The sequence below is a fragment of the Callorhinus ursinus genome, unplaced genomic scaffold (assembly GCF_003265705.2).
Source record: "Callorhinus ursinus isolate GAN/ISIS: 27379988/994484 unplaced genomic scaffold, GSC_fseal_2.0 scaffold32, whole genome shotgun sequence".
Lineage (NCBI taxonomy): Eukaryota > Metazoa > Chordata > Mammalia > Carnivora > Otariidae > Callorhinus > Callorhinus ursinus.
The window spans coordinates 6576835-6589566 of record NW_027397094.1 but is presented as its reverse complement, the minus strand read 5'-3'; the positions used below and the strand labels follow the sequence as shown (position 1 = coordinate 6589566).

The following is a 12732-nucleotide window of genomic DNA, read 5'->3' as shown; positions in this document are numbered from 1 at the left end:
TGAGGTTTCCTGGGGGACGGGAAGAACTGGAGCTCCCCCCAACGAGGGCCGCCGCACTGACCGGATCAGAGCTTCGAGGGTGGAGCGCTGGGAACCGTGGGCAGATGCACCTGTTCCTAGGCGGGATGGGGCCATCCTCTAGGCTGTGATTTTGCTCTTGTGGCCTCTGCTCGGTGTGGAGCGTGGGAAGTGGGAGGGGGAGGGGCCCCGGGCGGAGGTGGGGGCGTGTGCACATGCAGGTGTGTAAGGGGGGGGGAGTGTGTATCAGAAATGGAGCTTCCTGAGTCTCATACCGGACTCACTGAACCATAACAGATGGGTGAGAGGCCAGGAATCTGCATTTTAACGAGACAGCTCAACTTTGTGCGCAGTGGAGCCCTAGAATCTCTGATCTCGAAAGTGGTCGTTTCATTCATGCATTTGGATGAGGGTTGAGTTGGATCAGGGAGAGACTTTGAAAGAAGAAAGGGTGGGCCGCAAATGTGATCTGTAAAAAAGAAATGCACGTGAACTAGGGTGGGTTTTTCACACTCTGTGCCAGAGTCTCAGATTTTAGCTCGTCCTTTCTGTGAAATGTTCTGAACCCAGATGAAGACAGGCTCTCCAGGAGCTCTCTGCAGGCTCTCCTTCCCTGTTTTGTCTGGGAGTAGAGTGGAAGGTAAACTTCCCGGGGTCCCCGGTGGGGAGAGGTCCATCGGCCGTCAGTGAGCCTTGAAACTGGCTGTGGGCATATTTCTAGTCTCAGTTGTTCCAAAAGCAAAACCTTCCTCCGACTTGCATCAATCCACCTTTCAATTTAGCTAATAACTTAGTTCTTCGTACGTTAACCGAGAGTGGGATAGTCAAGGAGCATTTGAAACACCGAATGCATTTTTAGCTCACTTCAGGGTGACCTTTTATTAAAGTCAGTGTTTTTGGTGGCTGCTTTAAATCTTCCCGTGTTCGAAGATTAAGGCTCTGTTACTCGTGAAGGGTACTGAGCAGCTACAAAAACCTGGTACGAATGGGACCCACGGAGCACAGCTCATTCCTAGAATCCGGGACTCGTGGAGGGTGAAGCCGGGAGGAATCCCAGAGGCCCTCTGCTGGTGCAGCACATGCTGGACCCACATGGCCTGCGTTGTCTTCTCGCTCTGCCATTTGAGGCCAGATGTTTAACTTCAGGCCTCGGTTTTCTCCGCTGTGAGGTGCGGGTGGTGATACCTACCGCACAGCATTGTGGGATCATCAGGAGCCGGTATGTGCAGAGTGCTTGACGGGTGCCCAGTGCACCGGATGCACCCACAGGCCGTGGCCCCGGTGAAGAAACAGACCCGGAGAAAGTCTGATTTGCCTGAGGTCACATAACTAGTTCAAGGTTCAGAAGGCGGGTCTTTTGTCTCCTCGTTCTGTTTTATCCGTCTCGACTGTACTGGTTAACTGGTTCTTAGCCTATGGATTTAAAACTTTATGTCTGCCCAACAGAAGCGCTAAAATTACGAACCTCTGCTTCGCCTTGGCGCTGAGGGACTCTGCTTGAGTAACAAGTGAATAACAAGACGCGAAGAGGGGACGGAAATGCCCTGAAAGGACTGCGTGGTGTCGGGGGAATGGGATTGCTCGGTCGCGGGCAGTGCCGCTCTTCGGGTCCCTGCCGTCGCTCCCTTGCCGGAAGGGCCGGGCTGCCAGGAACGTGCGCAGGGGGCTTCTCTCTGCTGATCGGACTGACCTGCCCTCCTTGCGTCCTCAGTGCCTGGCGTGAGGACCTGGCAGTTGTGTTGCCAGAGTCAGAAAAGACACACAGCAGCACGTGCACACAACGTGTGCCTGCCTCCGAGTGAGTCTGGGCGCGCATCACAGCTCGGGGGAAGGAGCGAAGGCCCCACTAGGAAGCCAGCTTCCCGCGTGGGTTCTTGTCACCGCTTTCTTCCCCTTCGACACCTTTCCTTGTTGTAAGAGGTTTAAGGAGCAGAAGCTTCTCTCCGTTTCCATAGTTGACGTGACGTTTCTTACGGTTGGACACGGGAGAGAATGGATTTTGATGGTGGGCACTTGTAAGTGACGGGACACGCACAGTATATGTTCTGGCTCCTGCGTGCTGGTAAACACCCGCTCGGGGCGGTGCTGTCCGCCCAGAGCTCACTCCACGAGGAGCCTGCTTCTTCCCTGCGGGTGGAGCTATTTCCTGTGCTCTTCAGGCAGGCTCTGCCTGGCGAGACGACCCGCTAAAATCCGATGGTCATAGCCTGAGAGTACAGGGCAGCAGTTCACGCTCAGTCCTGTACGACCTTGGACAGGCTACTTAACCTTCTCTGGGCTCAGTATCCTTACCAGTGAAGTGGGGTTATTTCTAGTACAGGTCTCCTAGATCTCCCGTATTCAGGGATAGGCGGGTGGGGGCCGGGGCTGAATTCCCTGCTTTCTCCTTTTCTCCTTCCCTCCCAAAGCGGCCTGGGTGTCAGTGCAGGTGGCTGCCTCTGTGGATGGGATTGCAGATGCGGCCACACACAGACAATGCGAGACCGCAGCGGAGTGGGGGTGGGCTGTGTGGGGGGGACGGTCGGTGGTCTGGGTACCGATGTTGCTTCAAGAGGCAAAGGCAAGTTGAAGTAAAAGATCATGTATGGCAAGTGAAACAGGATTGGGGGTGTTTCTGGTCCAACCTGTAGAGTTTCAGTAACGGCTCTTGGATGTGTGATGTCTCCCCTGCGGTGTTGTGTTCACCACTTTCCCTCAGCATCCTGGTCTCTTTCCGCTCAGAATTCCTGGTTCTGGGTGTCGTCCGAACAGACCGGTGTGGGACAGTCTTTGACGGTTTTCATACCAGTATGTACTTAACACCGAGGTGGGGACTATTCTTAGGTGCAAAGCCTTAAAATTTCATGTCCTTGAGCACCAACAGAGCCCAGTTCTCCAGTTAAGGAGAGAAGATGCCTGATGCTCTTTTCCGTCATGGTGTTTGGCTCATTCCATGTTGCTCATGTGGGATAGTGCAGGTATGAAGTGTCAGCAGCCTTGGATAACGTGGTTATTTTTTGTGGATTCGATGGGGAAGGTTCCAGCCTGGGAATTAGATTTAGTGCGTCGGGGGAAAGCTTATGTGGTGCCTTTTAATACCGTGTCCTTCATAGAAGCAGATAAACAGTAATGACGATGATGATGGTGTTATTGGGAGTTCACTGAACCATCAGCACGTAGAAATCGCCAGTTGTACTCAGAAGGCTTCGGGTCCAGTTGAAGAAGCACAGAGGCAGGAAAGTCTGATGGCTGCTAGTGAGGATCCAGAGCCAGTGTCCACGGTTGGCTCTCACTCCACCACTTAGTAGCTGTGTGATGAGTACGTGATTTCTCTGTGACTCAGTTTCCTCGTTTGGAGGATGGGAGGGGGTGAGGATAGTACCTGTGTCTCAGCGTGGCTGTGAGCATTGTACAAGGAAGGGTAAGGGGATTGGCTTAGTAAGGCTATGCTGATGACTTCTGTAACCTCGAAAGCCACCAGCTTCCATGCTCTCCCTCCCTCTGTCTGCCCGTGTCAGTCTGTCTGCCCGTGTCAGTTGGCCTGCAGTGGGGAGGCAGGTCCCCGTGGCTTCTCTGCTGAGCAGAGGCCCTGGTTTCTGTTGTTTGTACAGTGAATGGCCTTGGAGGATGAAGATAGCGTCTCCAGAGCAACTGGCAGGCCTGCTTACTGCTTGTTAGAAAACATTTGGGCTCCCGAAGCTCATAGAAACTCACTGCCTTTTTTTTAACAGTGAAATTATTTTTCTGGTTGCCTTCATTTGGTTTTGCTGTTGAAGTGTTTTTTTTTTTTTAAATTTTTTTCTCTTCTCCCCCTGGTTCGGATTTTAGACCAGGGTGTGATTTCTACGACATTTACATCTTTTCTTTGCATTTCTTCTGTTAAAGCACATTTATTTCCCTCTTAGAAATTTCCTCTTTTTATTAAAAATTTTTACAGCATTTAAAATGTATCTAGCACAAAAGCTAATTGATTTACTCTATCTTAAAATACTTCCAACATTCTTGTTACTCTTTAGCTCATTATTATGAATATTTACAAACATGTTTAATGAGAAGCACTAAGTTTAGTACTGTTTACAGAGAACTATTTATATGGAATATTCAAACACTGGAAAATGCTTCTGGACATTATCTGGTAGCGTTTGCATGATGTTAACATTTGGATCTTCTAGCAAGATTAACAGCACCACACAGAGTCAGAATTTATATCAAGCATGCTATGTATAGTTTCTTAGTATTAACTTTATTTGCAAGAGGGACTCAGCATTGGCAGCAGACGGGACTCCGAACACACACTTAGCACACAGTATCAGCTACAAGCAAGCCTGGGTGATTGGATTGGGCAGCTTCTCATCTCCGAGCCCCTGGTCCAGTTCGTGAAAATAGCAGCCTTCACCTTAACCTTCACCTTGTTGATTGCTAAGCAAGTAGGAGAATTATAACCCCTTCCCCCTATTTCTTGACTGATTTTTCGCAGGATACTGAAGATCTGTAAACTTCCCGAGAGATTCTGGGAAGGAGTTAGTGCACGCCCCCTCTGTCCCCACGTCCCTCCCGACGAGAGCCCAGAGTCCTCTTTGCTTGCCCCACTGAGAGTGTCCCTCTGTGCACTGTGCGGGGCCACTCTGGCCCCCGCTGCCCTCAGGCCCCCGGGCACATGCTCCTGGGGGCACCCGTTGTCCTCGCCTCACCTGGAACGCTCTGCCCCTGCCACGTTTGTCGCCTTCCCTCCCTGAGAGCATGCTCACATGTCCCCTTGGAAATGAGACCTTGGCCGACCGCTTAGACAGAACAACCAAGCCCTGAGCACTCCCTCTTCCCCTGCCTGCTTGCTTTCTCCCCGTGGCACAGATCACTTCTCCCACAACACTCCCGGGTGGGTGGTCCTGAGGGCGGGGAGTCGGTGGTGCACCCTGCTTGGCCCTCAGTGCCTGTTGCCTGCCTAGCAAGGGCTCTGCAAATATTTGTCAAATGAGTAACTGAGAACACTCGGGCAGTTTTGTGGGGAACAGGTGGGAGAGGAGAAAGATTGGTGGCAGAGAAGGAGTCAAGAGGTGATTGCCACGGTCTCTCTGAGATTTGCTGAGAACCTGAGACAGGGCAGCAAGGGTGGGCAGACTCCTGATGGATCTTCTTTTTTTAAGAATGGAAGGGAGGGAAAAGGGAAGCAATCTGGAATATTCCAGTTCTAGCTTGCCAAGAGGTAGATGGTTCTTCCCATTTGAGATAAAGACTATCAGAAAAAAACAACACCTGGACGTTTCTTTTATAAAGCAATTATATTAATAGGATAAAAGAATAACTTACCTCCGCAGTTCGTGTTTATCTGAAATGCAGTTTCTCAAAGCCTCCAAGTAGCCCTTGCTGAAATACTGTTTTTAATTTGAGGTCAAGTTTCCTAAAATGTTTCAGAAGTTAGCTGCAGGGAGGCTTTGGCCTCCAGGGAGTTTATATCTTCAGATAGAGAGATCTTTCTATATCTGGGAGCTAAACTGGAGTTTCTGAAGGTCTGAATACTTAATTAGCTTTTCAGTACCTTGACTCACTAACAGAACTAATATTTTAAAATATGAAATTTGCAGTTCTTCCTTTTAATAAACGTGTCCTTTCCTAGGGGTGGTCTCGGACGCAGAGGCTCCAGCCACCTCCCTTATCCCACTGGACCCAGCCCTGGACTTGCCCGTGCGGGCCGGCCCCTGTTTCTTTCAGGCCTCGAGTCAGGAAGAGGGTGAACTTGATGAAAATCTGAGTTAACTCCACTTCAAGTATGTTTTGGAAATACGTAGAATATGACTGCTAATGAATCCTAATTTAGTAACCTGGATGGATTTAGAATGATTCTAGATATTTGCTAATTAAAAAATAAAGTGGCTGGATGTGAGTGTCTTTCTGATTACAGTCCATTACTTTGCTCTAAGCTAATTGTATCTCCTCACCGGCCAAGTGGGAAACTTGGCCTTTTGGCTCCGCTCTTCTGGAAAGCAAAGATGATGGCAGTATGCTGGTGACACCTGCCGGCCTGGCCCCGTGGCCGGGTGGGGGGGGGGGGGGGGGGGGGGGGGGGTGTAGCAGAGTTCTTTCCTGTATGGCTAGATGTGTCTAGGACCTCTGGGGACCCCATCTGGTGAGTGAAAGGGATTGACTGAGAGGCTCTCCCATCGTCTACCAGCCCTGAAATTTTGTATTCTAACTCTGCATTTGGCAAAAAAAAAAAAAACAAAAAAAACCCCAAAAAACAAAACAAAACAGAAACTACCAAAAAACCCCGAACCCAAACCAGCGATCGATCAATCTGAATGTACTCATGTGGAAGGATGTCTGTGACATATTGTTGAGTGAGAAAAGCAACTCCTAGAACATTTTGTGTGTCTAGAAAAGATACATAGTGATCTAGTCTGGTAACAAATAGGGGAGTAGGAGGGAAAGACTTCATTCCTTCATTTATATTCCTCGGAACTCCTCGGAACTACGTTTTATGCAGTTATATGACTTTCATAATCCTAAAAGAAGAGCGGCCAGGCGCTCAGTGGTTTTGTGATTCTCTAACTGGGCTGTGCTGGGGGGCGGCCCTGGCACCAGCTCGGGGTCCGCCCAGGAGCCACGGCAGCCGGCTGCTGAACCCCCCCCCCCCCCGTTTCCCGGGGCGGCCGCTGGCTGGGGCTGGGAGGGGGCTGCCTTCCCGGGTGAGACGTGCACCTGCTGGTTTTGCAGACCTGCCCTCTGTAACCATTTCCCTTCCATGCCTGGCTTCACGGGCATTTGGGTTTACCACCTCTATTTCAAAATTTAATAAAGAAGGTGCTTCTTAAAAATCCCTAACATTCAGTGTTTCACTAGTTTAAGCCTGCTTGTCTGAATTGGCAGTCTTTCATGAGGTTTTGGTGTGTCCCAGGATGGTCTTTCCCCGACGCACAGATGGGACAGCTTGGCCTTGTGTGTTTACTAACACGTGTGCTGTGTGATTGTGTATCTGTCACATCTGTCACCGCAAGGTGGGTGTTCTGTCTCTCTCTGTCTTGAGTGTGGCCAGAAGTGCGACTTATTTTCATTTTTTTCTGCAGCCCTGTAAATAGTGTTTCTACCATAATTGGTTAGTGTGACCCCTGCTTCCACAGCCGCTCACTTGCCTGGGGTCGGACAGCTGGGGCTGTAGTCGCGGTGTAGGATTCTGAACTCCCACGAGCTGTGCTCTGAGACCCCTACTCTCTTCTGTGCTTCTTGCTAGGTCCCTGCTATTCTCTGTGGCTCCAAGCGTGACTGCAGGCCTTTCAGGGCCTCTCAGGCCTGGAGTGGATCTCTCCTGGCTGCCTCCCGGCCTTTGCCATAGCTTCGTGGCCACTGCTCGTGGGGCAGAGTGACAGTGGCTGGCGTTTAGGGCTGGGCCGGGTGAGGAATTTGTCGGTTGCATTGATGTCACTCTTTTTTCGTCTGTGCCTTATGTGACCTGGCAACTCTTGCTGTGATTCTTGCTGAAGGGAGGGAGGTCCCCATCCATCTGTCACCTGTCTCTTATGCTGTGTTAGTAAGGACCCTGTCTGCCGGGGACAGCCCCCACAAGGGAAGGTGGCTTTTTTCACCGTTGTTGGAGGTTCTTAGTTCCAGTGTCCTGGGGAGGTCTTGATCATTTTTCCTGAGGTATCTACTGCTGTCTTCTGCACATACTCCATACGTGCTTCAACGCCCGTCCTTCTTCACCAGGATTCTAAAGAACATCCAGATTCGTTTATAGAGCCACAAGTTTCTCAAGAATTCTGGATCGTGACATCCAGAAGAATAGCAAGGATGCTGTGACTTTTCCCATATCCTCTTTCAAAATCTTTCTCTCTTCTTACGTCAGCCCTCCCTTTGGCTCTTTTTAAACTAATGGCTGTTGAAATATGTTGCTAATCAGGAACCAAGAGCTGTGCATGAACATTTCCACCCACCTGCCTTACCTTGTTGAGGTAATTTCAAATGTCCTAAGCCAGAAATCAGGTAAAAGTTGTGTAGTTTGCCAATCTGGGAATAAAACAATATGAGATCTGGCTTGGGGCAAAAGTGGATTTTTTGGGGCCTCTAAATAGCAATAATACTATAACATAATAATAGTGGTTTTCATTCAGCGAATGTTTATATGTCAGGAACTGTACGAAGTGCTTTTTACATGACCTCATGTGATTCCCAAAGCCCCATTTTACAGATGAGACAGCTGAGTCACAGGATAAACACCCGGTACCTCCTTCTTGTAAGGACACCTTTGATAGTATTTAGGGTCCATCCTGATAATTTCCCCATCTCAAGATCTTTCACTTAGTCATACCTGCAAAGTCCTTTTTCTTTTCTTTTCTTTTTTCTTTTCTTTTCTTTTCTTTTCTTCTCCTTTCCTTTTTTTTTTTTTTTTTTTTTTTTGGCCATTTAAGGCAGCATCCCAGATTGCAGGGATTAGGAACTAGGAACTAGGTAACTTTTTTGGCAGGGCATTATTCAGCCCACCACAGCAATGGACAGAAAGAATTAGACCTTTCAGTCCACCTTGTCGGACTATACTTAATTTCAACATTTTCCTAATTGTTCCGCAGGACACAGATGCTAAAAATGTGGGAAAATTCCATAGCCAAGCCAAACAGATTTGAGAGCGAGTATGTAAAATATCCCTCTTAAGGAGATTCACGGTGTACGGTGCAGGCTTGGAAATTCTTCTGTCAAGGAAAGCTGCTTAATTTTGTTGAACCCGGGATCCCTCAGACTTTGTTGATTACAGAACGCTTCTAAGTAGAGGGTGCACCTCTTAGCGTGTCCTGAGTACTGCGAACAAGCTTTAGGAAGTTCTTATTGTCTGCTGGTCTTTGAAGGCATGGAGTGTGTCTTAACTGATTTTGTGTTACTTAGTAACTTAAACATCCTTGGAATTGACTGGCAAGAACAGAACTAACACAAATATACAAAATTAAGTGATAATATATGATTTCTAATGATTTAGCTAGTGTTGTACCAGGTGAGTTGTGTCCAGGTATGCCCTGAGTTTTGATAAGGGAGAAGTTGTTTGGACACGGAATGATCAGAAGACTCTTCAAGGAGGAGGGGCCCTGACTCCTGCAGGTTGAGGGGAATCGGGGAGTGCATCCATGTGGGAGCAGATCACATAACCCAAGGAAGGAGGAGAGAAGGTTCAGGGTCATGTGGATCACACCCTGAGTGCCCGTCTAAGGAGTTTGGACTGGACTTTCTAGGCCAGGGGTTGATATGCTAGGTATGGCCTTTGGGCCAAATCCAGTCCTCCGCCTGTGTTTATAAAGTTTTATTGAGACACGGGCCACTTGTTTATATATTGCGCATGGCTGTTTGAGCACCACAGTGGCAGAGTAGGGTAGGCTTGCCGAGCTTGAAATATGTCCTCTCTGGACCGATACAGAAAAAGGTGACCAACCTTGATCTGGGTAAGCGGGAACTGTTGAAGGGCTTTGGTCAGGGAGGTGTTATCCTCAGGTTTGTGTGTTCAAAGCTTCCTTCCGCACCTGTGTGGAGGATGGATCGGAGAATACAAGGCTCAGGAAGGACCGTGGCCCCGGAAACGGGGGAGGAGAGAACAGAAGGACTCTTCGGCCTGCAGCCTGGTTGTGGGGAGGGAGATGAAGGAGCCGGAGATAATTTCTAAAAATAAACTTAATTTTAGAATAGTTTTAGATTTAGAGAAGAGTTGGGAAGATAGTACAGGCAGTTCTCCCGTTCCCCACACCCAGCTTCCACCCCGTTAACATTGCACATCAGCCCATACGCTTGTTGTGACTAGTGGCCCAGGTCCGTGATGAGTAAGTGAAGCCATGTTTCACTCCGATTTCCTCGGCGTTTGCCTCGCGTCCCTTCTGGGTCCTGGGATCCCCTTCAGGTCACCACACCCGTCTCCTCAGCCTCCTGGTCGCTCCTCAGACGTTGGTTTTGATGACCTTGATTGTTTTGAGGAGAACTAGTCAGGTGTTTTGTATGTTTTGTGGACCGTCTCTCACCCGGAATATGTCTGAGGTTTTCCCCCAGTTAGATTGGGGCTGTGGGTTTCTCTGAGGAAGACCGCAGAAGTGAAACACCATTTTCACCGTATCTACGGTACATAGGGTCAGCGTGACTTACCGCGGTTGGGGCTGACATCCCTCATGAGACCGTGTTTGTCACATGTCCCCACTGTCAAATGACTTCTTTTTTCCCTTTCCATATGCTCCTCTCTGGAAGGAAGTCACTGTGTGTGGTGCATCCATAAGGACCAGAGAGTTAGGCTGCACCTTCTTGAGGGCGGAGTATTACTCAGTCGGTTATAGCAGCATGGATTCATGGCCACGTAATTGATGCTCACATTATCCTCGGTCATTGGGAGCTCTCTCAGTTGGCTCCTGTGTTCTCAGACATGCTCCCATGGTTCGTGTGTGTGTGTGTGTGTGTGTGTGTGTGTGTGTGTGCGCGCGTGCGCACACAGGTGTGCACACACATGGGCACATTAGTACTCTTTCTGGCCCTACGAGATGCTTTGGGCTCTTCTTGAGTATTTCCTGCTCCAGCCCTGGAATCAGTTCTCCAAGGAGCTGGGGCCAAAGTTAATTTTGGAAATTTCTGGCTGAGATAGGACTGCCTGTGTTTCTGTCTTACAAACTCCCAGTAGGTGGATGAAGTGGGGGGAAGAGGTAGGCCCCTGACAAGTGGGTGTCCGTGTAGGGGCTGAGCAGAGGTAAAAGTTGGGGAAGGAGTCTTAGGAGGAGCGGTGGGAGCAGGAGGGGCCTGCTGGCTCTCCAGGTTGGTGCGCCTTTCAGGGCGGGAGAGCGGTCAGTGTCCCTTTGTAAGTCAAGGGCTGGGCACTAGGGGAGTCTAGTGGGAGCGGAGGGCTGGGGAGAAGGTTGGGGCCAGATGCGCTGGTGTCGAAACCTGGGCCAGGTCTTTCTGACTCTGTGTTTGGCAGGAGGGGTGTAAAAAAGCCAATAAAAGGGGTGCTTTGGGGTCATTAGTTTTGTAGGCACACACAGATTAGGTAGAGGGAACAGAATTTGTAGTTGCTTCCCTGGGAAACTGCTAGAAGGGGGTGCCTACAGGAAGAGCAAGGCAAGGCGGGACCCTCGGGGGACCCTGTTAGCTCACCAAAGACGGCTGTGTATACAACGGGGGAAGAAACAGAGGAATTAGTGACGAAGCAGTTTGTTTGCTTACAAACAGTAAACTTAATCAAAAAAGAAAGGTTGTCTCGAAACATCTCTGCTGCCTTGTCATTACCAACGTGTGTCGTCTCCTCGTCTTGGCGAAGAGGCAAAGCTGAATCTGAGCTCTGCCCACCATGGAGTGTCACGTGCTCCAGGTCGAGGCAATATGAATTTTTAATTTAGTTTCCATAGGCAGTCTCCAGTCAAGCTCAGAATTATTTCGTGTTGAACTTCCTGCTTGGACCTCGTTGGGTGGTGTTTTGTTTGAGAAGTTGCAGTGCTTCTGAGAACGGTGACAGTACAGAGAGATGCTGGCTGAGCCACGCCTGTTGGAGGGGACGTCCTGGGCACGCCGACCGGCTTGTTTGTCATTGGTAGCCAGCATCTCAGACTTGTCATTTCTTTCGCTTGTGATTAGGGGGACAAAAGCTACTCCACTGTAACCTACATATTTCATAATAAGGGAAGATTGTGGTATGACCTGAACTTTTAAAATCACTCTTTTTACTCCTGAGACGATTTTAGACGCGAATTTTGCGGTGGAGTCCTGTTGGGTCGTTGGGTTCAGCCAGCCTCCAGTGCTGGGATTCGTCCTTTGGTTCACCAGAAACAGCGACTAGCTCTGCCGTGCCTTGTACCCACCTCCGTCTCCTGTGAGTGAGCATGGATTCCCTTTGTCAGCCAGACCACCCTCCCTCGGGTGCCGCGGCGGCACGTTCCTGTCGGCTGGGGGCCTCGGGCAGAGGGAGAAGCAGGCTCCCGCGGAGCAGGGAGCCCGGTGCGGGGCTCGACCCCGGGACCACGACCTGAGCCGCAGGCAGACACTTCACCGACTGAGCCGCTCCAGCGCCCCCCGGAGAGGACACTTGTAAAGGCTCTCTGTGCACCTGTGACACTGGGCTGCCGCATGTGCCGGCGGCAGACAGGCCCCGACGCTGCCTGCCCTGTGGCCGAGCCTGTTCGCGACGCAGCTGTGTCAGCCGAAGAGCTACTCCTGTCCTCTGTTCTGGATTTTCCTGACGCTGCGCACGGGCACCATTTTCTCCCTAGAGTGACGAGAGCCGCCAGGGCTGGGTGCGTTTCGCTTCTCTCGTCCTCTTTTTCAGACAGAAACTATGAATAATGGAACCGCAGTATTTACCAGGCACAGGCGGGAGATGAAGGTAGTTTCAGTGGAATGAGCTCTAAAGGGAAATGGCCCATGTTCCGTGTTTCTCTCTCGGGTGGATGAGAAGGCGTCTGCTCCCCGGGGCTTAGGGCCCGTCCGGACAGCACCTTCTAGAACAAGGTGCTGTGCACTGCAGGGGCTCCTCCCAACGGCCAGGACGGACCCTGTTATGCTCTCTGCTTTCCCCGACTTACTTCACATTTTCAAAAACACTCCAGGCTCCAGAACTGCAAGGTGGCGTTTTAGTTTATCGTTGCATGAACGATCTATTTCGCTTTTGCTTCTCTTGGCCTTCGCAGTTAGTCAGACCTGATATTGTCTGTCTCAGCTTTGGAGCAAGCGCTTTTGATTTAAATTTTCTATTAAGGAAAAAAAAAACCCCAAATGTGAGCAAAAAGTGAGCTCTCAGCC

General features: G+C 50.0%; 1 protein-coding gene across 23 annotated transcripts in view; it reads left to right on the top strand.

Annotated features, from left to right (window-relative positions):
• SGMS1 (sphingomyelin synthase 1) overlaps positions 1–12732 on the top strand; it is a 266979-nt gene that overhangs the window by 51183 nt on the left and 203064 nt on the right. For 2 of the 23 annotated variants that reach the window (XR_012374283.1, XR_012374286.1), the window contains one exon: positions 5612–6055. The exons of the other annotated variants lie outside the window; for them this stretch is intronic. The gene's annotated coding sequence lies outside the window, so the exon portion shown is untranslated. Of the gene's footprint in view, positions 1–5611; positions 6056–12732 lie in introns of those variants that run through there. 23 annotated transcript variants of the gene reach the window in all.